Consider the following 25669-nt stretch of genomic DNA (forward strand, 5'->3'; position numbering starts at 1 on the left):
TTACATTCAATAATTTTGTATTCTTCTCTCAAGTTTCCATTATCACATAGTTATTTGTAGGCATCTCTTATCTCCATGTCACCTAATTTTCTTATCTTTCCCATATAGCAACACCTAACATCTTGAATCATGAGAACTTTTGGTGGTATCATCGATAACGTACTAGGTGGGTCTCCTTTATATGTTATCTCTGGTATTGCTTGGAAAGGTGGTTGTCTTACATCATTACTTATCAACTAAACTTTAAAAACCTCCTTTCCCTTTTTTATAAGATTCATAGAAGAGCTAGGTAACATATTTAATATGTAGGGTTTATGAAAATTCAAACATTGTAACTTGACATCAGTTAAATACATTTCAATTTGATGAATTCTATCAAGTAATAGTCAAATCTAGTTTTTGAATTCTAGAATCACCTTTTCCAATTTTCTTTCATTCTCTTCATGTGCTCTTCAATCGTCAGTGAATGCAAATGAGTCAAAAATATATTATATAACTATTCATATTCATTAATAAATGCTCAATGCTTCCACAACTCTAAGCTTGGATATTGTAGGACTTTCCACTCACTCAGTTTATACATGATCTCTAGTTTGCTTGACTAATATAGGAAGCTCGGCCAATACTAATCAAAATTCTATCACTCGTCAACAACTATGAACATTCCATGCTCGACAACATGGAAAATAACAAAATTATAGATTTATTCTAGGTTCTAACCAATATATTGCATCTTAATTCATCATATATAATCTTTTTAGATCTTAGATTCTTGGATCTGATGCATAATATAACTTGTGAAATATTAGTCCCATACATACCTATTGATTGCCTAGTTAGGGGTGATGTGATCACTTGATCCATTGGATGAAGTGACCTCATCTAAGCTTGATGTGCTGCAATCTTCCTTCTTCTTTCATGTCTTGTTCATCTATACTTTCACCTTCTCAACATTGATTTTTTATTTTCCTTTATTATTTCCATTACTTGACACTAGTGACCTAGTTGGATAGTTTCTATTGACATGATTGATCTTGAGACAACTAAAGTATGTAGTCTCACTCAACCATCTATTGTAGTTTCCTTTGAAATGAGTTCCAATGAAATTCTTAGGAACATGTCCATATTATTGGCAATAGTGTCAACTATACCTTTTATTGTAATCCTAATCATAGGATTTTCCATTTTGTTGTACATTTATCTTCTTGTTTAATCTCCACTTGGCATTAGATCTACATTCATATGCTTTGTCTCCATACTTTTGACAATTGTGATAGTATCCTTCAAATCTCTAAGTACTCATGGTCTTGGTCCTGCATTCATCTACCTGATGTCCTTGCTTGTTGCACTTATGATAGTAACCCTTGAATTTCTACTTAGGGTTCCAATTTGCATTGTTGGTCACACAAAGATTTGTTGTATGACCTAGCTTTCCATAATTATGACAAGTGGGTTTCTATTTCTTACCTTTGTTGTTTCTTTTTCCACCACTTTTAGATGATTCTCCCTCCTTAGTACTATAGTACCCCAATCCAATAGTATCATTGTTAGGTCTTAGAGATCTCATTAGTTTCTCAAAGTATTTGATGCCTTCACTAGGTTTGTTGAAACTTTCAGCAAATTCCTTTTTTTTCTCTTAGTTCATTCCTCAATTGATCATTCTATAACTTTAGGGTTGTGATCTCAATGTCATTTCTATTCAATTCATGGATTGCAATCATAAATTGATTCATTGTATCCAATTGCATGTTAGCAAGGTTTTGCACATCTAATGTCTTCTCTTCCAGTCTACTGGTTAGTGTTCTTTTGTCATCTTCAATCATGACTTTATCTTCCTCAATTTTTTTATCTATTCAATTACCTCATATAGTAATACTAATTGGACTTCTTGTTCTATATATATATATATATATATATATATATATATATATATATATATATATATATATATATATATATATATATATATATATATATATATATATATATATATATATATATATAACATCTTTAGTTAGGAATTTTTTCTTTTCCATCAGATCTACAAGTGTTGGATCAAACTTACTTGAGTTTCCATTCATAAACAATTTAGTAGTGTCTTCTTCTTGGTAATGAGTGTCATTTAGCTCAATAGCTAGTTCCTTTCTTCTCTTCAATGAATGTTTTCCATCTCTTACTTAATTGAGTTGGTGTAAGGAAAGTTGTACTTCAATCATTTGGTTCTCAGTAGTCTTTCTCAACTTGTAGACTTCAATGTTCAAGATCTTTTGTCCAAAGCTGTAAAGATTTCTTTTCTAGATAACAAAGCTCTGATACCAATTGTTGGAAATATAAATGGGAAAGTAAAATTTGAGGGGGCGTGAGGGGGGGGTGTGGGGGTGGGGTGAATCAACACTCAAAAAACTTTAATGATAAAACATTCACCACACATCCATCTCATAATTTAGAATGTAACCTGAAATAGCTAACCAAACATGTTCATCCATAGAATGAAATAAATAACTCATGAAATAATAAATTTTTTACCCAAAAACCCTCCAATGAGAAGGTAAAACTAAGGTGGGGATGACACTGAGAAATCTTCACTACTGTAGCTCTAAAGTGTACCCAATTAAGGTTATAATGAGTTTGACCATAAACTATGATCTGTCCTATAAGGCATTTTCTCTATTAAAGGTTTACAAAGACTATTAGGTCTCACACTGTTAAAAGATTTCAACACCCTATTAAAAGTGTGCCTAGTTAGAGGACTTAAACTTACAGTAAACCAAGCACTCGATTAAGAGATTTACACAAGTTTGTTAAGACTACTCTATTAGGAGATTTACTTGGTATCACTTGTTAAAATGATTCATCATCATGATGTTGGAAATAAAAGAGGAGTAACTAAGAGGGGAGGGGTGAATCAATTACTACAAAAATAAATCTTAGATCCCTTAGATGTTAGTACAAAATGCAAAAAGATAATTGAATATTGTTGAAGCTCGATAAACACAAAAAATGTTGTAACTAAGTAATAACTAGATTAGCTAGGTAAATGATTAACAAATAAACCTTTAGATGTTACCTATGATTACCATTACTTTAGCTTAGTTGCAAACACATAAAAGAAAATAGAATGAACACATTTGACACCAAGATTTAATGTGGAAACCTAATTTGGAAGAAATCACCAATTCCAACTAGTTACTATTTTTCACTCTTCCAAAGTGAGCCTTGTTAGGAGCCAATCCTATTAAAGGTTACAAAACAAACTGTTAGGTGTGACCCTGTTAAAGGATTTAATCACCTTGTTAGGAGTGGCCTTGTTAGAGGTCTTGAGAAAAATTCAATGGAATTTCCACCTTGTTAGAGAATTTACAAATAGCTATTAAGCCAACTCTATTAGGAGATGTATATCACTGCTACAATGGTTAGAGAGAAACAATTAGATGACTTGATTTCAATGCAACTAATTTTCTAATTACTAATCTCTATTTTGGCTTGTAATTGATCCTTCTTGATTGAATATATCTTTTCTACTCGACAAGAATATTTTTCTTATCCTTCAAATTTGCTTCCTCTAATCATCATTAGATCTTCAATCACATCATCATCTTTTTTTCACTTTTTAACACTTTGAAATAACAATTTGAACTTATATCTTCCACATTGTTAAGTCAGCTCAAATACAACTTAGAGTAATCAATATTCATCACCTTAGTTGGTTGGAATCAATAGATAAATCAATTAAGCTTAATACAAAAAAATAAGGAAAATCCTTCATTAGCTGACCTAGCTCGGTAGCAACTAACTCAAAAATGATTTCCTGCATTTATCAACTAAAGCTCGGTTAACATTGCAAACTTACAAAAATCCTTTGGCAACTTGGTGAGCTTAGTTAGCACTGGTTCCATCCAACTTTCCTTCGTTAACTAAGTGGGCTTGATTAACACTCACTTCCTACAACGTTTCCTTTGACACCTGAATGAACTCAGTAGACACTGCCTTCTTAACTAGGTAAACACGGGAACACTCGATAGACATTGAGAACTAACTTTACTACCTGAGTGAGCTTAGCATATATTGACTGATAATGATATAACATTTTTGTAACATCAAAGACAACACACAATTAATCAAATGCATCCAACAATCTCCTTCTTTGGCATTGATGGCAACACAACATGTCATAGCACAATGAAATTTTGGTTTTGGTCTTGAGAACTCCCTCTATCAATATGGGCTCTTCTTTTCACTAAATTCTATCTACAATAGCTATTACCAAGTTTATTCAAAACTTTCTCCCTCTTTGGTTCCTTACTTTATTCCAGTTCCAAAACTTTCTCAGAGATATGATAATAAACTTCTCCCTCTTTGACAATACATGCCAAAGAAAATCATCATGTAAATACCAATGTATCTTAAGTATTGATTCATCTTCAATATGCCCTTGGCAATTCTGCACCAACTTATTGATCTTCAATAGATTCTGGTTGATGTATTCACTAAACTTCATTGAGTGAATTTTAGATAGGGGAATAACCCCTAGCTTACCTCTTAGATACAAAAATGCATCCTTAGGTAATGGCTTGGTAAATATATCTACAATATGTTCTTTTGTATTCACATATTCTAATATGAATTCTTTATCTTGCACTAATTCTCTTAAGAAGTGATATTTTATAGCAATATGCTTTGTTTTGGAATGCATTACTAGATTCTTTGATATGTTGATTGCACTGGTTTTATCACAATATATGACAACTGGATCTTTGATCTCTACCTTCATTCCTTCCAATAGTTGTTTGAACCAAACAATGTTAGAACAATTGACTGCTACTGCTACATATTCTACCTTTGCTAGGGATTTAGATGTACAATTTTACTTCCTACTTGTCCAAGATACTAGTCTTTTACCAAGAAAGAATGCTCCACCACTAGTGCTTGTTTTGTTATCAATACTTCCTACCCAATCATCATTAGTAAATAATTTCAAGTCCAAATTCTCTCCAAGTTTGTACCATAAGCCACATTTTTTAGTACCTTTCATATATCTCATGATTCTTTTCATTGCCATCATGTGATTTTCCTTGGGAATTTCTAAGAATCTTTCCACCATGCCAACTGCTAATGAGCAGGCCTTGTATGCACTACATAGTACAATTTTCCAATCATTGATCTGTAAGTGGTCTTATCTACTTCTTTGGAATCATCAATTTTGGAGAGCTTATGTCTAGTAGACATAGGGATTCCAACAGGTTTTGAATCTTCCATTTCAAATTTCTTTAGTATCTCCTTGATATACTTAGATTGAGTGATGTAGATACAATCTTTGTTCTACTATATCTACAACCCAACAAAGAAATTTATTTCACCAAACATGAACATCTCAAATTATTTACTCATTTCTTTTCAGAATTCTTTGCATAAGTCATAATTTCCTATAAATAGAGTATCATCAAAAAATATCTCTACCAATAAAATCTTCTTTTTTGGTCCTTCCTTGATATATAGACTATTGTTGTATTGAGTCCTTTGAAAACCAATTTGTACCAAGTAGTTATAAAGTCTTTCATACCAACCCCTAGGGGCTTGTTTGAGACCATATAATGCTTTGTGTAGTTTGCAAACCATGTCTCTTTTGCTAGTATCTACAAATCTTTTGTAATCTTTAGGTTCCTTGTCACTTTCTTCTTCACTCTTTTCTGCAAATTTATCAATTCTGACTTGTGCACCTTCTATAATTTTGTGAGTGGAAAAATTTAAACATCTGTATGATTTACTTTTGTAGGAGTATCCTAGAAATATGTTTTCATCATCTTTTACATCAAATTTTCCTTTTTTAGATTCTTGCAATATATAACATTTGTTGCCAAATACTTTCAAGTAACTTACATTAGGTTTGTAGCCATACCATAGCTGATAAGGTGTTTTATTTCAATTTTTCTTCAACTAAACTGTATTCAAGGTATGAACTATAGTGCTTATATCATGGATATTTGAGAGAAACATTCTTTTCAATCATCAAAGTTCTTGCACAATCCATGATAGATCTATTTCTTCTTTCAGCTATCCCATTCTGTTATGCTGTACCAGGAGCTAATACTTATCTTTTGATTCCTCTTTCAATGCATAAATTATTGAATTCATAAGAGATTAATTCACCACTCTATCTGATCTTAAGCATTTCAACTTCTTTCTAGTTTTTTTTTCTACTCTTGCCAGATACCACTTAAATTTTTGAAAGGCTTCTGATTTCTCTTTTAGGTACATTACTGTCATCATTCTAGAGTAGTCATCAACAAAAAAAATGAAAAAAATTTCTCCACTATAAGTCTATATTCCAATAGGTCCACATAAATTTGTATGAAAAATTTCCAAGACTTCTTCTAATTGATAGTCTTTGCTTTTGAAGCTAGTCTTTCCCATCTTACCAATTTGGCAATTCTTGCATAGACTCGTGTCAGGTTTCTTCAAACAAGGTATACTCTTACTCTTCTATGTTTTTTTATCTTAACTAGGTTATAAAAGTTCACATGACATAGCCTTTTGTGCCATAACCATATTTTCTCTACTTTAGCAATAAAACATGAATAATCATGGAGATCAAGATAAAATAGATTACCTTTTTTTTACTTGCTAGATCCAATCAGATTTCCTTTTCCATCCAACAGTTTGGCATGTCCATTCATGAATTCTATCTTGAGTCCAACGTTGTTCAACTATGCATTAGATACTTGAAAATAAAGTTTAGCAACTTTGGGAGATCTATGGTAAGCATGTTTAGGAAAGATAGTCCAAAGTTTGATGGAACAAATTATGATAGCTGGAAGGAAAAGATGAAGACACACCTATTGTTTATGGGTCAAGGATATTGGATATTAACAAAATCAGAGAAGACAACCATTGCTGAAAAGGACTTGGAAAATTCTACCAAGGATGAAAGAGATCTTTTAATGTGTGAGATGAGAGCTAGAGAAGCACTATTGACTGCACTTCCTGAAATTGAATAAAATTAGGTAAAATCACTTGCTACTTCACATTTGATTTGGAAAGCTTTGGAAACTAGTTTTTAAGGTGATAAAAATTCTATGAAATTGCAGCTACAAAGTTGGATTTGTGCATTTTAAGATGCTAAGATGATGGAAGATGAATCTATAAGAACATATGTAAGAAGAATATTAGAAATTATTGCAAGTATTAGATCTCAAGAAGGAACCAAAGAAGAGGATAAGGTTATATGGAAGATATTGAAGGCTTTAAGTCCACCATTTAAGTCAATAGTTCGAATGATATAGTTGTTGATATCTTGTACCAAAGATTTCACAAAGGAGACATTGCTTGGAAGACTTGAAGCAATTGAGAACGGACTTAGACAATCCGAAGAATTGACCAGAACAAAGACAACTTTTAGTGTCTTGAATATTTGACCTAGTTTATCAAGGAGCACAAGTGCTAGAAGAGATTTTGCTAGTAGTAGTAGAGTTGATGAGGATAAAAACATTGAAAAAGGAGTAGCCCTTCTAGTAAGAAGAGAAAAAGATGGTAATAAAATCTTTAAATGTCAAACTTGTGATGAATATGGTCATTATGCATCTAAATATTCTAAAAGAGAGAAAAAGTATAGAGAGAATTAAAAACCTAGAAGAAATAAAGAGTGTTTGTATGCAAACAAAGAAAATAATTTTGATGAACAAGAAGTAAGTACTAGTGATGATGAAATTGGATTTGTAGCAATTAAAGAAGAAAGTCCAAGAAAGTAGCTTTGGTGTCACAAGTTGAAAAGAAATCTAATTGGATAATTGATAGTGGTTGTTCACATCATATGGTTGGTCACATGAACAAATTTGTTGACTTCAAAAGCCAGGATGGAGGCATTGTCAGAGTTGGAAACAATGCAACATGCCAAGTTAAAGGTATTGGATCTATAACTCTTCATGGTAAAACTAATATTGAGGATGTATATTTTGTTGATGGTTTAAAGCACAATATTTTGAGTGTTGGACAACTAGTGGAAAAAGGTTATTAGTTGTAGTTCATAGAAAATAAATGCATGATTAGAGACAAAGATAGAAAGGTAATTAGAATAGGAACCAGATCTAGAGGTAATGTATTTCAGTTGAATCCTACTAAAATGGCATGTTTGGTTGCTAAGGTAAATGATAGTTGGTTACGGCATAAGAGATTTTTTCATATAAAGTTTGACAGTATTGTAAAGACTACTAGTGTTTTTGTAGTTAGAGATTTGCCTAAGATTGTAAAGCCTACTAACACAATTTGCAAGGAGTGTGTTTTGGCAAAGAATAAAATAACTTTTCCCTGCAAGAAGTATACTACTATAGAAAAAATTGGAGGTTGCACACATAGATCTTAGTGGTCCTAAAAAGACTAAAATATTCTATGGCAAAAGGTATCTTATGATTCTAGGTGATGACTCTTCTAGAATGATGTGGGTTGCATTTCTTAAAGAGAAATTTGAGGCATTTTATAAGTTTAAGATATTCAAGAATAGAGTTGAGAATGAATCTGGTATGAAGATTAAAAGTTTAAGATTAGAGAGAGGAGAAGAATTTACTTCAAAAGAGTTTAACATATTTTGTAAAGAAAATAGAATCAAAAGATAGTTATCAACACTAAGAACCCCTGAATAGAATGAAATTGTAGAGAGAAGGAACATGTCAGTTATAGAAGCAAGAAGAACTATGTTAGCTAAGAATGATGTATCTAAGATGTTTTGGAGAGAATATGTGAATACAATAGTCTACACTTTGAACAAAGTATAAGTTAGGAAATACACAAACAAGACCCATTATGAACCGTGGTTTGGACACTCGCCTATAATTAAGTATTTCAAAACTTTTGGTAGTAAGTGCTATATCAAAAGAGATAATGATATTGGTAAGTTTGATGCGATGAAGATATGTTTCTTGGTTATTTATTAAAAGAAAGAATTATAGATGCATTAATTTGAGAACTAAGAGTATTAAGAAAAGTGTAAATGTGAGAATTGATGAGAAATTTAGGATATAAGAGAGAATAGTTGATTACAATTCAGATGATAATGTTGTTACTAAGCCAAGGAATGATGAACTATTTCTTGAGACTAACGATAATTTGCAGACTAAAGGAGAGACAAGGTAGGAACAAAGCTCAAAACCTTTAGTAGAGCCAAGAGCTGAGATAACAACTCCTACTTCAAGAAAAAATATGATAAAGAATGACCCTTCTAAGTAGATCATTACAAGAAATGATAAAGGTGTAATGATAAGAAGCAGAGTCAATGAAGAACTATGTTTGATATCTCAAGTTGAACCTAAGAATTTAGATGAAGCATGTAAAGATGATTATTGGAAACAAGCTATGAAAGAGGAATTGGATCAGATAGTAAAGAATGAGACATGGGAGTTGCCACCTAGACTAGTAGAAAAGAATGTGATAGGAACTAAATGGGTATTCAGGAACAAGATGAATGAATAAGGTGAATTTGAAAGGAACAAGGCAAGGTTGATATGTAAAGGTCACTTACATCGAGAAGGAATAAACTATGATGAGACCTATGCTCTAGTAGCTAGAATAGAAGCAGTGAGATTATTCTTAGTCTATGCAATAGAAAAGAAATTCAAAGTATATCAAATGGATGTCAAGTCAACATTTTTGAAGGAAGAACTTGAAGAAGAGGTATACATTGAATAACCTGAATGTTGTTCTTTGATAGATGATAAGGACATAGCATGCAGATTGAAGAAATCATTATATGCCTTAAAGTAAGCACTGAGAACCCGGTATGCAATGTTGGATAAGCATTTGACAAAGCTTGGATATAGCTAAGGTATGGTAGACAAAAATCTATACTAGAAAGAAATTGATGATGGTTTGATAATTTTGTTGATATTTGTTGATGATATCATATTTGGAGGTAATGATGAGGAAAGTGAGAAGTTTATAGAAGAGATGAAGAAAGAATTTGAGATGAGTATGATAGGAGAAATGAATTATTTGATAGGATTGCAGATTGTACAGAATAAAGAAGGAATATTTATTTCTTAGACTAAGTACTTGAAGCATTTATTGAAAACATTTGGTTTGGAAACATAGAAATCTATTAGAACACCTATGGTAACTGGACACAAGTTATCTACAAAGGATGAGACATCTACAATTGAGAAGAAGAAATATAGATCTATTATTGTATGTTTGAAATATCTAACTCACATAAGGCCAGATGTAGAAAATGTAGTTAAAATTGTTGCAAGATTTCAAGGTGATCCTAGAGAAGCACATTATGCAGTAGCCAAAAAGATATTTAGATATCTAAAAGAAACATCAGAGTTTGGATTGTGGAATGAGAAATCTAACTATTTTACTCTAAGTGCTTATACTAATGTTGATTGGGTAGACAATATGGATGAAAAAAATAGTACCAGTGGTGAAGCCTTCTTTCTTGGAGGAAGATTGGTTTCTTGGCTAAGCAAGAAGCAACGTTGTACATCACAAAGAATAGCAAAAGTAGAACATGTTGCAGTAGCAAACAATTTCAATCAAGTTATTTCGATGAAGAAAATTTTGAAGGATATAAGCATAAAAATTAGTGAACCTGTTGTCATACATTGTGACAACACAAGCACAATAAATATGTCTAAGAATCCAGTAGTGCATTCAAATACTAAGCACATGTCTATTAAGTATCACATGTTGAGAGAGAAATTTGTAGATAAAGAAACTAGATTAGAGTATGTAAGTGCTAAAGAGAATATTGTATATGTATTCACTAAGCCTCTTCCCAAAGAGACTTTTAAGTATTTGTGAGATATGCTAGGGGCTATGCCCCTTCCTACATCATAGTAGAAGATGCAAGCGTACATCAGTCTAATGTAACAAAACACCATTGTTTGTTTGGATTGAATGTTGATGCTTCTTGTATGGGGAAGTAGCTGTGATGGACAAAGTCATCTAGGACTCTTGTTGGATGTTATTTTTGAACAGTGTCTTTGGACACTTGATCTAGTAAGAATTAGTTGTTGCAGAGTTTGATGCAGTGAAGTTGGTTGTTGAAACCTTTGACATTGATGTCAATGGGGGAGAAGTTTTGCATGAAAAACATGTTGAGGAGAAGTACTACATCATAAGAAGATTATGAGGAAGAAGATCATAAAGAGAAGTACACCATATAATGATAATTTTAAGGAAAGAACATTGAGGTATATCAATGGGGAGAATGATTGATGAAGAGGATTTGGAAAGTAAGATGAACAATCTTTTGTTGATATTCTTGGAACTAGATGCTTTTCATGTATGTTGCCATCAATACTAAAGGGGGAGATTGTTGAAGCATGAATGTTCATGATATTCCTATGGGGGAGTATTATAGATATGTTACTATGATGATATGTTGCATTCATGACTGAATCTGTCATTGATGTCAACATAGCAATTTCCTGTGGTATCTGATAGAAGAACAACAAAAAGATCAAGTTGGTACAGATGACTAGTTGAGTATTCTCACTATTTGAGGTTATGAGAGATACATCTAAGTATTTAGTATATGTAGTTTATGTTGGATGAAGAAATGATAATTTTGGAAGAAGCTATGTAAGTTTTGGTGATGTCTATTTAGAGATAGAGTTTACAGAGGCATGTTCTGGTAAACTTATTAAATCTCTTAGTAGATTTTTTATTTTTAAAATTGAGGTTGAGGATGTGTAGAAGACATTTTGGTGATGATTTGGCTAAGTTTTCTTGTCATAATAGTATGTATATAAAAAGTTATTCAAGTTGCAAGTTGTAACATTGATGATTCACTAAGTGTAATGTATTCTTAATGTGGTCCTATAATGTTTAATTTAGAAGGTCTAATAGCCAACTTAGGGAATTATTTTATAGACTTGATATAAAGGAAGGACATTTTCATTTATCATGACATATGTGTGGATGAGATAAAGAAGTGTTTGTAAGTAGCAAAGAGAAAAATGCAAAGTTGAGCAGAGAAGAGCAAAAGTGAAGAAAACTTCATTGCCGAGGTTTTTTTGAGTTATCCGAGGTTTGAGATTTGAATCTAAGGTTCATGACATAGCCTACAAGGTCTGATAGTATTTGGTTTGGTTGATAGGACAAAGGAAAGAAGAACATAATAGTAAATTCCATGTTTAAGTAATGAACTCTTCTTGTGTTGAAATTGCATGTTTGTGCAGTGGGCTCTTCTTGCATACATTGTAATACAACTCCTAGTAGGGTTGAAATTTCCTAATAGGGATTCAAGGTCTCCTAATAGGAACTCTATGTACTAAGTGTTCTAATAGACTCCTAACAGGGTCCATCCTCTAACAAGGAATATTTATATTAGTATATCATCTTGTGGGCATCATTCCCACTAGGGTTTTCCCTCTGATCAAGGGTTTCCCTAGTTAACATATCTAGTGTAATTGTCCATGTGCATCTTATTATTGTTTTTGTTTAATTTGGTTCATTGGTTAAGTTTTTTTAAATAAGATAAATGTTCTAATTGTTGGATAATTGATTCACCCCCCTCTTAGTTATCTTGGTGGACTATCATTTCTAACAAAATTTTCTCTTTCTACTCTATTGTCTCCATTAGAGCACTACAATCAAGTTCTTGTCTATGATATTTGTCCTCATTTGACAAGAAATTTAGAATATCTTTATCATCCTCAAAAAAATTCCAATGTTCTATATTATTAGGGATTGATGACTAGTTTTGTATTTGAATCATTGAAATCCTAGCAAATGATACATCCTTAGGCTTAATGGCTACATTTGCCAATAGATCAGCCATCTTTTTATAACTCCTTTCCATCCAAGAGATACCAAAAGCATCAAAAAATTCAATTTGGTCCCATACAACATTATTTTACTACTTCAATCTCTTATTCTTGGATGCATAAGTCTCTCTTACTTAGGAGAGTACTAATTTAGAATCACCAATAACATGCAACTTTTGTATTCCATCATGAGTTGCAACTCTTAATCCTAGTAAGAGTGCTTCATATTCAGATATGTTATTAGTACATGATAAATTCAAGGTAAATAAATATTAGAAAGTGTTCTTTTCTAGAGATACAAAAAATACTCTAGCTCCTGAACCTTCCCTAGAACTTTCCCTGTCAAAATACATAGTCCACAAAATTTATGAACCCATGCAACACTCCACCTCATGTGCAATTACAGTTGGAAGTTTCTCAACTTCTTGGATAATCAACTCTACTCTAAATGCATTTACACTAGTGTCTAGAAAACAAGTGGAATCCTTATCAACAACATCCCCAAAAATATGGTTGACCCTTGGCTCCCTATCTACCCTAACAACCTTGTCACCTATATGAAAAGTGGCATAGGATAAGTCACATTTTAGGCTACCTCCCATAGTAACAATCTATTTTCTGGATAGTAGCATTCCATAGTGAGGAGGAATAGCAACTACAAGGACTAACATTGTCATTTCTACATTAGGCATGCAACTAATTTAAAAGGTAATGCATTAATAGTACCTATAATAGAAACTTCCCTAGCATCCATACCTCTACATCTACCTTGTTTGGTGTCTACTTGTAAACCTAGGGCTTCCTTGAATTTGAAAGGCATTATAGTATTAGATGCTCCTAAATCTATAATGAAATTCTTTAGAGTTCTTTCTTTTATAACCAAATTGAGACAAGTAAGTTCTTCCTAGCTTACCAGATGCTAACCTATTGTTTTCAATATTGACAACCATCTTGTAAGCATCCCTTAAGGTTTTGGGATCTTTTTCTCTTAAATTATGATCCATTTTACTATCAAAGGTATTGAAGTATGTAGTAAGATATGCATCTTCATTTAATCTAATTACTTGGAATAACTTATACATCCCCTTCTGAAACCTCAAATTGAAATCAAAGGTAGACTCATTAGGGCTCTTTTTTATGTTACTAAAATTGTTCAACATGAAACCAACATTAGTGTTATCTCCATACTCTTCTTTAAAAAAAAATTCCAAGTCATTCCATGAGCTAATGATGTCATCTGATAATCTTCTAAAAAAGTCTCTTACATCTTTAGTTAATGAGTGCACAAATAGCTTCATAACTAGAACCTCATGCTCTACCTCAAAATCATTAAGCATGTCTATAAAGATTCTCAAATGTTTCTCACTAGTAACAACATTGTTTCCTAATAATTTCACAACCTTGTCTCTAAGGTTAAATGATATTGGATGTGGGAAGCCATGTATATAGGTTTCTTCTAAAAACTAATAGCATTTGATGTATTTACCATATTAGTTTGGTTCTGGATAATGCTTTAAGACTGCTATATTTGAAAGGTAGGGATCTAGGTACTGGTGGTAGATGATGAAGCAAGGGAAAATTGAGACACATTTTGGTTAGGGACTACTAGTCCATAAGTTAGGATAGAAGTTGTAGCTTGGGTGGGTAAATTAGGCCATGAAACTAAGGTAGAATTAGATTTAATGAATTGGATCTTCCTTCTAGTTTCTAATGCCTGGGCTTCATTTTTAATTTTCTCAAGCTCTTTTGCTAAATCCTCCCTCTCCTTTTTGGCCTTTTCTAGATCAAAATCTAATTTAGACATCGGAGGGTTTGCAAATTTATTTGGAACAACTTGTGGTTCATTTATCTGGATCCCTACAACCTTACCTTTTCCTTTATCTAATGGTTTTATAGTCAGATCTACAAGGTCTAGTTAAATAAGCTTATAGGGTTCAACTTGGGATATAATAGGTTCTTGTCTCTAGCTTAGGAGTTTTTGTTGTTCTAAAATCTTGGATCTCAAACTATCTACATCTCCAAAAATGTTAGCATGCAGAAATGGAGTCCTTTCTTCTATTTTTTTTTCTACTCTTTCAAGGAATCCATCCTTCTAAGAAAATTATCTATCTCAATGAGAGCATTCAAGGTGACTTTCTCTCTCTCCTTCTCCAAATGAATATGTTTGGCCTCTTCTTTTGCAACCCATTTCTTTAGGAATCCTTTTTTTGAGTATACTTCTTTGGGATCTACAAAAATTGCTTCTAAATTAATGGGATCATCCAAGTCTATGAGGTTTGTTTCTACATCAAGGACTTTCCTAGGAATAAAAGAGTTTTCCATAGCACTCCTATATGCACATTGAAGCATTTACCTAACTCCTTAAGTCAAAAGCAACAATAGATCTGACATACAACTCATCCAAGCTACCTTAAATCAAATGAACCTTGTTCATTGAATCTCAAAGTCAATAACATATGAAGAATAAGGAGACAGAATAAGAAAAAATAGATAATTTATTGTAAATCCCCTTTGCATTCATCCTATAAAAGACTGAATACATCAATTGGTAAAACTAAATGAAACTCAAAATACTTCACATGATCTAGCATCAACTTTCCATTATCTCAAAGAAACAATACATTAAAATAAAATGAAAATCTACACAAGAGTGGATGTGTGGCCTTCACTATAGAGCACAACTCAATAGATAGGAAGAAAAACCAACAAAAACCTTGGTTTCATAGTAAAAATTGGAATCCTACTAGTATCACAAAGAAAACTTCCAACAACAACAATGAGAAAGAAAGAGAAACATATAGGAGGAAGTGAATTCCTAGATCTGTTCTACATCTGACATCTGTCCACTTGGAAAACCTCCTCAAGAAGTTAAAAGCATCTCTCTAATCTCTCTTTATAACTACATATCAAATCCTCATCATTTGGCCTCCCCAAAAGCATGAAATATTTCAAATATTTTGATGGAAATCATAACTAATTGCAAAAGACAAGGAATTCTGAGAAATTCTATCAAAATCAAGCAAATTGTGAAATACTTGTAGCAAGACACATTATTATGCATCAAATTTTGAACAAACTAAGCCAACAAAACATATCAAATGCATCCCAACTAAATTCTATAATTGCATTGATGAAATCATTGCCTAGAATGGAGTATCCCACTAAAAACCCAAAACCCCCTGTAGCATGCATCAGTGACCATCTGTGTTAAAACTAGCTCTTGAAATGGATAGCTTATCTCCTCCTAGTTTCAACGGTATGCTACATTGCATATTTTGGATGAAATTTGTGTCCTTGAGACTGAATTGAAAATTTGGCTCCTGGACCATGAAAGAGCATAAGATTGAAATTTTTTAAAAATCTATATAGTTGAACTATATAAAACTTTAAAATTCATTTAAATTTTTCAACTTTGAAAATTTTGGTGTGTTTAGATTAGAAAATTTTGATTTAAAACTTTATTTTTTCCTTTTCCATTTGCCCCCAATCATCCAATTCCAATTGTCAACCTTTGATTCATCAAGCCCCACATCCACCATGCATTTGAAATATCTTAATCTTCCTCTATCATATGATCTTAAGACCCCACTTTTCATTCTACAATATTACGATGAAACTTTAATTTTCACCTCCCATCATAACATCATCCCACCTTGTTTTAATATATAGTATCTTACAAATTTCAAAAGATCATAGGCCTTCATCACTCTTCCTCCAATCTCACGCTTAGTGTATCGTCGGGCCTCTTCAAAATGATCCTTATGATCTCCTGACATGGTCATAAGATCACATCAGCATACATCTTTGGTCATGATCTCATGATGGAATGGTAAGGTCGACGCACTTTATGTTGGCTCTCCACAACCATAAGATAGATGGCCATGTGGCAAGTCAAAATTTGTTTGACTATGCCCTTCTCCACATCTTTGCATTTATCTTTACGATCACATGATAATGGGTCATAACATCATATCACCATGCATCTTTGTTTATGATCTCATGATTTCCTAATCTTACAATGAAATTGTAACATCATGAATCTTTAAAAAATAACTCCCAATCTCCTAATTGGCCTCATTTTTGTAGCATCGTAGGGCTTCAATATCTAGCTCTAACCTTTTGATCTCATGCCTTCATTGTAGTATCACACACCTCCATTTTTCTTATCCTGTGATCATACAACCAGGCTTCAAGCAGATGCCATGTTGAAACTTTTCCTTTTTGCAATATCTCACCCATTCATATTTTAGCATCCCAATCTTACATAATGCCTCTATGTATCATCTTCTTTTAACACTCTGAACTCCCCCATGCTATGCCAACCCATATTTTTGTAACATTGTGCAACTTTAACATGAGCTTCTCGATCTTATGATAACTTTCTTCTTTTTGATCACATGACAATGGGTTTGCTGTAGCATTGGGGCCCTATCTTCTTGACCTTATGAATTCATAAGATCAAAAAGCCTTATTTCTCAAGCTCTGATCTCATGGAAAAGGGGGGCCATCATAACATTGTGACCCTTTCAAAGCTAGTCCTTGACCACATGACATGGTTGTAACATTGCTCAGGCATAACATTGCTTAGGTGTAACATTATAGGTCTTTCCCTCTCCTCTTTGCAAACTCATGATGAGCTTTTGGAATGTTTCCATGTGTCCTCCATCTTCTGTGCCACCAGCTTGGCTGAATGGGCCCCACATAGACTTGCTATGCCTATCATGAAGAAATGTGTCTTTTGAAGACAACTTACTATTGCATGTGTGTAGTTTTAAATAGGTGATGTCTTCCCTCACCTTGCCACTATGGGATATAATACCTACATCCCCTGCACATCATCTTTGCCATGGAACTTTGCACTTGCGAATTCTTCCAATCATGCCCCTTCTCTGATATGCCTAAAACCCTAATGGAGTGCCCTCTTCTTGTTGCATGGATGTGGCATTAAGTTTGAAGTGGATGCATTGTTTTACTAGCATGAAATACCATCTCTCATAATGCCACCCTCTTCTCACTTTTTGACACTTAGGTAGAATTGTAAAAAATGACACTACCTCAAAGTGGGACATTTGTAGAATAGCTCAAAATGTCAATTTATTATCATAGAACACATGGACAAGTTGAATGAAGGGTGTTAGAAACATAAAACACCTTATAGGCCTTAAAACAATAGTTGGGTACATATGCATGTAAAGCATTGAAAGGGGCTCAAAGTGATTTAAAATTTGGAATAGACACTCAAAATGGGAATACAATTTTGAGTGCCATCAATGTTGACTAGGGAAACCATTGATCAAAGGGAAAACCCTAGTGGTAATGATGCCAACAAGATGATGTACTAATATAAATATTCCTTGTTAGAGGATGGACCTTATTAAGAGTCTATTACAAAGGAGATTCCAAACTTGTTAGGAGTTGTAGTATAATGTATGCAAGATGTACCCACTACCCAAACATGCAATTTCAACTACAAGAAGAGCTCACTACTCAGATAAGTAATTTACTGTTATATTCTTATTTCCTTTGTTCTATCAACCAAACCAATCATTGTTAGACCTTTTAGACCAACGTACTAACCTTAGATCCAAATATCAAACCTCAAATCACTCAGCAAAACCTCGGCAATGAAGTTTCCTTCACTTCTACTCTTCTTAGCTCAACTTTGCACTTCACTCTTGCGTTTCTTACAAATATCATACTCATCCATATATATCCATACTAGATAAAGGAAAATGTCCTTCCTTTATACTGAGTCCATAAAACAATTCCTTGAGTTGTCTGTTAGACTTTCTTAATTAATTATTATGGGACCACATCAAGAACACATTACACTTAGCAGTAACATTAATCTTCCTCCTTTAAACTTGAATAACTTTCTATACACATAATATTATGATGAGTGATCTTATCCATGTCATCACTAACATGTCTTCTACACATCCTCAATGTCAATTCTTAGAATAACATTTTTTCTCAAAGATATAACAAATTTACTAGAACATGCCTGTACAAACTCTATCTCAAAATAGACATTGCCAAAACTTACATAACTTTTTCCAAACTTATCATTTCTTCTTCTGACATTAAATTTATATACTAGATAATTAGAAGTGTCTCCCATAAGCTTAGATAGTTAGAATACTCAACTAGTCATTCATACAAACCTAATCTTTATGTTATTCTTCTGTCAGATACCACATAAAATTCCTATGTTGAAATCAATGATAAACTCAGTCATGAATGTAACATATCATCATAGTAATATATCTATAATAATCCCCCATAGGACTATCATCGATATTCATGCTTCTAACAATCTTGCAACAATCTCCCCCTTTGGCGTTGATGGAAACATTGATGAAAAACATCTAGTTCCAAGAATACCAACAAAAGACTACTAATCTTTCTTTTCAAATCCTCTTCATCAATCATTGTACTATGCTAAAATTTTCCAACTTCTCCCCTATTGATATACCTCAATGTGTTTTCTTTCAAATTGTCATTACATGTAATTGTTCTTCTCCCCAACATGATTTCCTCATGATGTTTTTAATGCTAAACTTCTCCTACATTGACATCAATGTCAAAGTTGTTAGCAACCAACTTTACTACATCAAAATCTGCAAACTAATTCTTACTAGCTCAAGTGTCCAAAGACACTATTCAAAAATAGCATCTAATTAGAGTCCTAGATGACTCTATCCATCACAGATACTCCCCCATGCAAGAAGCATTAACAGTTAGTCCAGACAACTTTGGTGCTCTATTTCATTGGATTGATGCACTTTTACATCTTCTACTCTAATGTAGGAAGGGGCATAACCCCTGGCATACCTTGTAAATGCTCAAAAGTCTCTTTGGAAATAATCTTAGTGAATGTCTCTACAATATTCTCTTTAGTGCTCACATACTCCAATCTAATTTCCTTATCTGAAACTTTCTCTCTCAACATGTTATACCTAATTGAAATGTTCTTAGTATTTGAATGCAATAATAGATTCTTAGACATATTTACTATGCTTGTGTTGTCACAATGTATGACAATAGGCTCACTAATTTCTATCCTTATATCCTTCAACATCTGCTTCATCCAAACGACTTGATTACAATTGTTAGCTGCTACAACATATTCCGCTTCCACTATACTTTGTGATGTACAATTCTTCTTTTTGCTTAACCAAGAAACCAATCTTCCTCCAAGAAAGAAGGCTCCACAACTCATGCTCTTTATATCATCCATACTACCTACCAAATCAGCATCAATATAAGCACTTAGAGTAAAATCATTAGATTTTCCATACCACAATCCAAACTTAGATGTTCCCTTTAAATACCTGAATATCCTTTTAACTACTACATAACATGCTTCTCTAGGATCAACTTGCAATCTTTCGACAATAATATAAGATAGATTTGACACACAAGGGGGCCAATTAGAAATACTTTTGGGACTGCAACTCTTGCTTGATAGATAAGACACTTTTGCAAGGATGGTATATGTTAGTCTACACTAGTGGTATTGGGATCTCCTTTTGTTTTAAATTCTCAAGGTTTGTCACTAGAAAAGTCCAGCAAGAGCATGAGAAATATTTTAAAGAAACTAAAAAAGGACCTATACAAACAGAACCAGAGTCTGTAGTAGTTCTCACATGTCAACATGTGTTGAACAACTCCCTAGTAGAGTCACCATTTTTTTGGTGTTTTAAACTACCAAACAATCTAGTATTTGATACCAAGATAATGAATAATAATTTAGCCTAAGGATTAGCTACTTCCTATGTTCAACTAAGAAGTCCTTAGATCTAGACCCAACTTCAATATAATCGCCAAGATTTTCCACTCTTTAGGTTTTGCAAAACCAAGGCGGGTGCACCTGGGGATAAAAGGGTTTGAAACTAGATATTACTTCACACTTCATTCACTTATTGATACTCTTTTACACACACCTATCCCCTATAGAAGATATTTGGTCACAGGTCTTCTAATATTTACAAATAATTCTAAATAATAGTAATTAACCATAACACAAAAATTAAATGTAACCAGGTGCTAACCAATAATTTAATTCTTCATGCATGAAAAGTAAATTTGATTTTGAGATTTGAAACTATACTTCATGCAATTTTGTGGTCCCTTCTCATGCAAACTTAATCAAAATGATCAATGGCTCATCCATTGAGGATCAGAGTCTACCCAGCAACATTTTTGATCTAATCAATTGCATTACAATCAATATTATCATCAATTTACCCTAAAGCTCATTCTTATGTGTATCCTTCTTATTGATTGGAAATCCTATCACTTCACTAGAGCATTTACTTAATTCATTTAATTAAAAGAAATAGAAAACTGATATGCAACCTATCCTAGTTTTGTTAAATTGAATAAGCTTTTCTCACACAACCTCAAGATAACTGGTTAATAACTATGCAGACAAGATTTAGAGAAAACATATATGATGGTAACTCTCATTTGTATTAATTTTCTTTGAAAATCACACAACACTAGTGTAAAACTCAAAACAACTTAGGATAAGACAACATGATCCTTCAATATTAATCTACTCTCAGATTTGTAGAGAAAATATATCACAAAATTAACATCAAGAATAATGGATCGAATGTAAGCCTAGCAAAAACTATAAATTGCATAGGAGCTTGGACCCTTTTTCTAGCCTTGGGATCTCATTTATATAACATGAGATGCAACAAGCTTCAGGCCTAGAGAAGAATGAGAGTCATCCTTAAGATAGAAAGATATTTACAAAAGGGCTATTGTCATAAAAGACAAAATTTGGTGCAACAAAATGTTTACATCATAAAGATTCCTTTTGTGGGAGCACTTCTACTGTGACCTCTTATTGTTGAGGAGATCCACTTAATAATTGGCCTTGATGCAATTATCATCCCTCAGATTGTGTGATGATTGGATTTACTTGTGATGGACTAGGTTTTGATATTTGAAAGCTTAGTTTTACTCATGGTTCTCCATCTAGGTCATCGTGTACTGACAAACACACTGTTATAATTGATTCTTTTGCTACCAAGTCATCAATTTGAGCTTTTATGCTTGTTACTATGGTTAATTATTTTTCTTTTTCCTCTTTCATGTTAACTGATGCATCAATTATTTGTAGTTCATCTTGGTCTACCTCACCTTCATCAGTTTCACCAAACACTAACTACTTTGAATGTGCAAGATCTGCCATCCACTTGTTGAAAAGTGTGTCATCTGGCCAATTAAAATTCAATATGTCATGCTACTTCCTTAGAACATATTCTCCTAGTTTATTTATTTTAACAAAATCCCTTTTCAAAGAATCAAAAAAATTTGAACTTTAACAACTTCCTTAGTTGTTTTGGCCAACCATGTGTTTCCCCTTTCATTTATCACTTTATTTAACCCAAGGAACAACAAATCATCCAATTCTTGGGCCCACTCGTCTTTATTCTTTAGTTTATCTATTTTCTTGAGCACATGAGGATAGTTCAAAATCTTCATCTTGATATCTAGAAAAAAAATTATAATCCTTTTTTGCAGAGTGACTCTCTTGTCATCAAAATCAAAGAGGTCACTAGTTATGTCAAATGTTTTCTCTATTTTCTCATAAGAAAAGCTAATAACTAAGAAGCATAGAAGCATAACATCCTTTTTTCTATTATTCCACTTATTCATAATTTTCTTCAAAGATGCCTCATTATTTTTCTACTCACTCAATACATCCATTATCTTGGACAATTGTTTATAAAACGTAGGCCAGCCAATCTTGTCTACTAGATACATAATTGTCTTTATGATTTTGTCCTCATATTGGACAGCCAGTTCCACATGCAGTATCCACAATTTTCTCTTCTCCTCTTCAAAATCTTTGACTCTATAAAATTGAGGTCTTTGTAGAGTATCTATTAGCTCTATGAGGGGAGCTAACCTAAAAGGTTCAATTGGAGGATGAGGAGGATAAGTGATCTTGGGCTGGCTAGATTCTCCCACTATTCTTTTCCCAAATTGCTTGTCCATTTGAGCCATCTGAGCCTCCAATTGATGTATCCTATTTCCTCTTTCCTCATATTCCTTTAGCATCTCTTCAAATCTAGCATTGAGTTCCAAGAATTTATTCTTTTCCTTTGCAACAACAAAAACTCCAAAATCAACCATTTCTTTAGTCATTTGGGACACCTTTTCACTATGTACCTCCTCTGGCCTATAGACCATGAGGCTACCTATATGTTCAACATCTGAGGCTTCTTGCATTCTAGTTTTATTCTTTTTTTGAATAGACCATATCACTAAGGATTGATGATCTTTACTGTATTTCAATCCCTTATGGGCCTGCATGACCCCTTCTTTAGTTTTGAATTGAGCATCTTTCTTTTTTCTCACAGTATAAAAAACCTTGGCATTTGCAATATCCCATTTAGGTAATATCAAAATATCTAAATCCTTTAACAACTATCTTCCCCCTTCACAGGTTATCTATGAAAATTCATCTATGAAACTAGCTTTAACTTCTTCAATTATAGAGTCATTTTCGCCAGGTTGCTTTTCCTTGATCATTTTACACTTGGCCTCAAAATTGTCAATATTTCTTCTCCACAAAAATTGAGCAAATGCTCTTGACTTGAAAAAACTCTCATCATCAATAAATTTCTTAGATGCCTATGCTATTACAAGATCTATTTCCTTACCTCTATAATCTCCATAGTGAGAGCTAATGTTGGCATAGGACGTTCTTTAGGTACTCCTATATCTGCCATTGTAACCAAGATATTCCTCTCCCATCCCATTTGTCTCAACTGCTCTCTAAAGGATGCTTCATCATCTATCTAGAGTGGGGTCTGGGTAGGGAAATATTCTTTAACCTTAGAAGATGATACCTACTCCAATTTATGTTTCTTAGGTGTAGGTGCAGTAGGTGGGCTTTTAGAGCATGGTCTTTTGTGTTGTGGAATAAGTTGTAGACACTTGACCACTATATACTCGACTTTCTTCTGTAATGTGTACTGCACTAGGTTCAAAATCATCTTACTAACCAATCTCTTCTCCACTTCAATGGCCTTATTAGGGTGTGCTTGGGTCAAAATCTCTTTCTTCTCATTCAAAGTTTGCATAAAATCAAAAAAATTATCCATTAGCATATCTATTTTTGTACCCCAGTACTTTCTATCAACAAGGGGATCATAGTCTTTTTGAAACCAATTGATTAATTGTGTTTTATCTTTGATGTTACAAAAATTTCATATCATTATTAGTTAGTATATGTTGAGCTCACTCGGATAGTAAAGATAGTTCTCAGTGTCAACTGAGCATTCCTGTGTTTGCCTAATTCAGAAGGCAATGTCTACCAAGTTCACTTAGGCATCAAAAGAAAAGATGTAGAAAGTGAGTGTTAACCAAGCTCACTCAGTTAACAAAGGAAAGTTGGATGGAACCAATCTAACCAAGCTTATTTACCAAAGGATTTTTATGAGTTTGTAGTGTTAACCGAGCTTCTGTTGGTTAATAATGGAAATCATTTCTGAGTTAGTTTCTATCGAGTTGGGTCAGCTAATGAAGGATTTTCTTATTTTGGCATATTAAGCTTAATTGACTTATCTATTGATTCTAGCTGACTAAGGTGATGAATATTGATTATTCTTAGTTGTGTTTGAGCTGACTTAACAGAGTGAAAGATATAAGTATTGTTAGAGTAACTATTTATTTATGCTTATTAATTTACTTATGTTGATTTAATTAATTAAGTCATGTACTACTCTAGTCTACTTAAGTTTATTCTTAGGTGCATATAATTGATATTTTATATTAATTATAATGTGCAAACCTAATTTTCTTTCCTTTTAGGGTTTTGTTCACCTTTAAGGTTGAACTTTTGTACTTATTGTTTTCATAACTTGGAATACAATTTTTCTCTCACACTATTGAGATTTTCTAAGCTCTACTTTTTCTTTTTCTATTTTCTCTTCAACACATGTCATTTGCATACAGGTATTCTTGGTGATCTCTAAGTTGGTTTTCACAACTTCTACATGGCATTAGAGCATCCCTTCTACTTCCTGGTTTAGAGATTTTGAAGCCATGATTTGGAGATAAAAATTCCAAGTTTTTTGAGGTTTTTTCTTCAATCGGGAGGAGACACATTTTTTGGGGCACTTTGGGCAAAAAAAGATGTTACCATCATGCTCAAAAGGCCTGGTACAATAAAAAATTATATAATTTTTTTAATTTTTGGACACTATAGCTTTTGGAAAAAAATTTGACCTCTTGGAGGGTCGTATGAATGAAATTCAAAAGAATAAAAATAAATAAAAAATCAATCATCCAAGATGCTTCACCCAGTGGCCACACTCCAACCACCCCACTGCCGCCAGAGCATAGCTCGTGCTTGGCCCAAGCTCCTCAACCATAGGCCATACAACCGCAGCATAGCCTACATCCCACCGCCATTAGCGAGCTACTCTCCGGCCACCTCCACCTAGCCTAGGCACTGTTGGTTCCGCAGAGCAGTGCCCACTTGCCACCACCACTAGCGAAGCTCCACTCAACCATTGTTCATAGTTCCACAATTGCTAATGTCACAAAATTGGCGACTAACATCACAAACCCAACTACTAACATCATTCTCAAGCCTGGTTATGTCACCTTTTTGGCCCCCTACTGATGTCATTTTCTAGAAAGGTGATGTCACTTTCCAGTTGCTGACATCATTTTTTAGCAGCCAAATTTTTTCTAGTGACAAGCAATTGGTGGTCATACGACCGTCAAATTCTTTTCCCGTAACTATAATTTTCTAGTGAGCTTTTTTTTTGGAGCAACAGTTCATTTTTTGGCCATAACTTGAGCATATGAAGGTCTTTTTTTTATCCAAAATAAGTATGTGAAAGTTGGTTCCAAGATGGAGACAATGATGCTAGTTT

The sequence above is a fragment of the Cupressus sempervirens genome, chromosome 3 (genome assembly GCF_028749045.1).
Source record: "Cupressus sempervirens isolate cs-2001-9-10 chromosome 3, ASM2874904v1, whole genome shotgun sequence".
Taxonomy (NCBI): domain Eukaryota; kingdom Viridiplantae; phylum Streptophyta; class Pinopsida; order Cupressales; family Cupressaceae; genus Cupressus; species Cupressus sempervirens.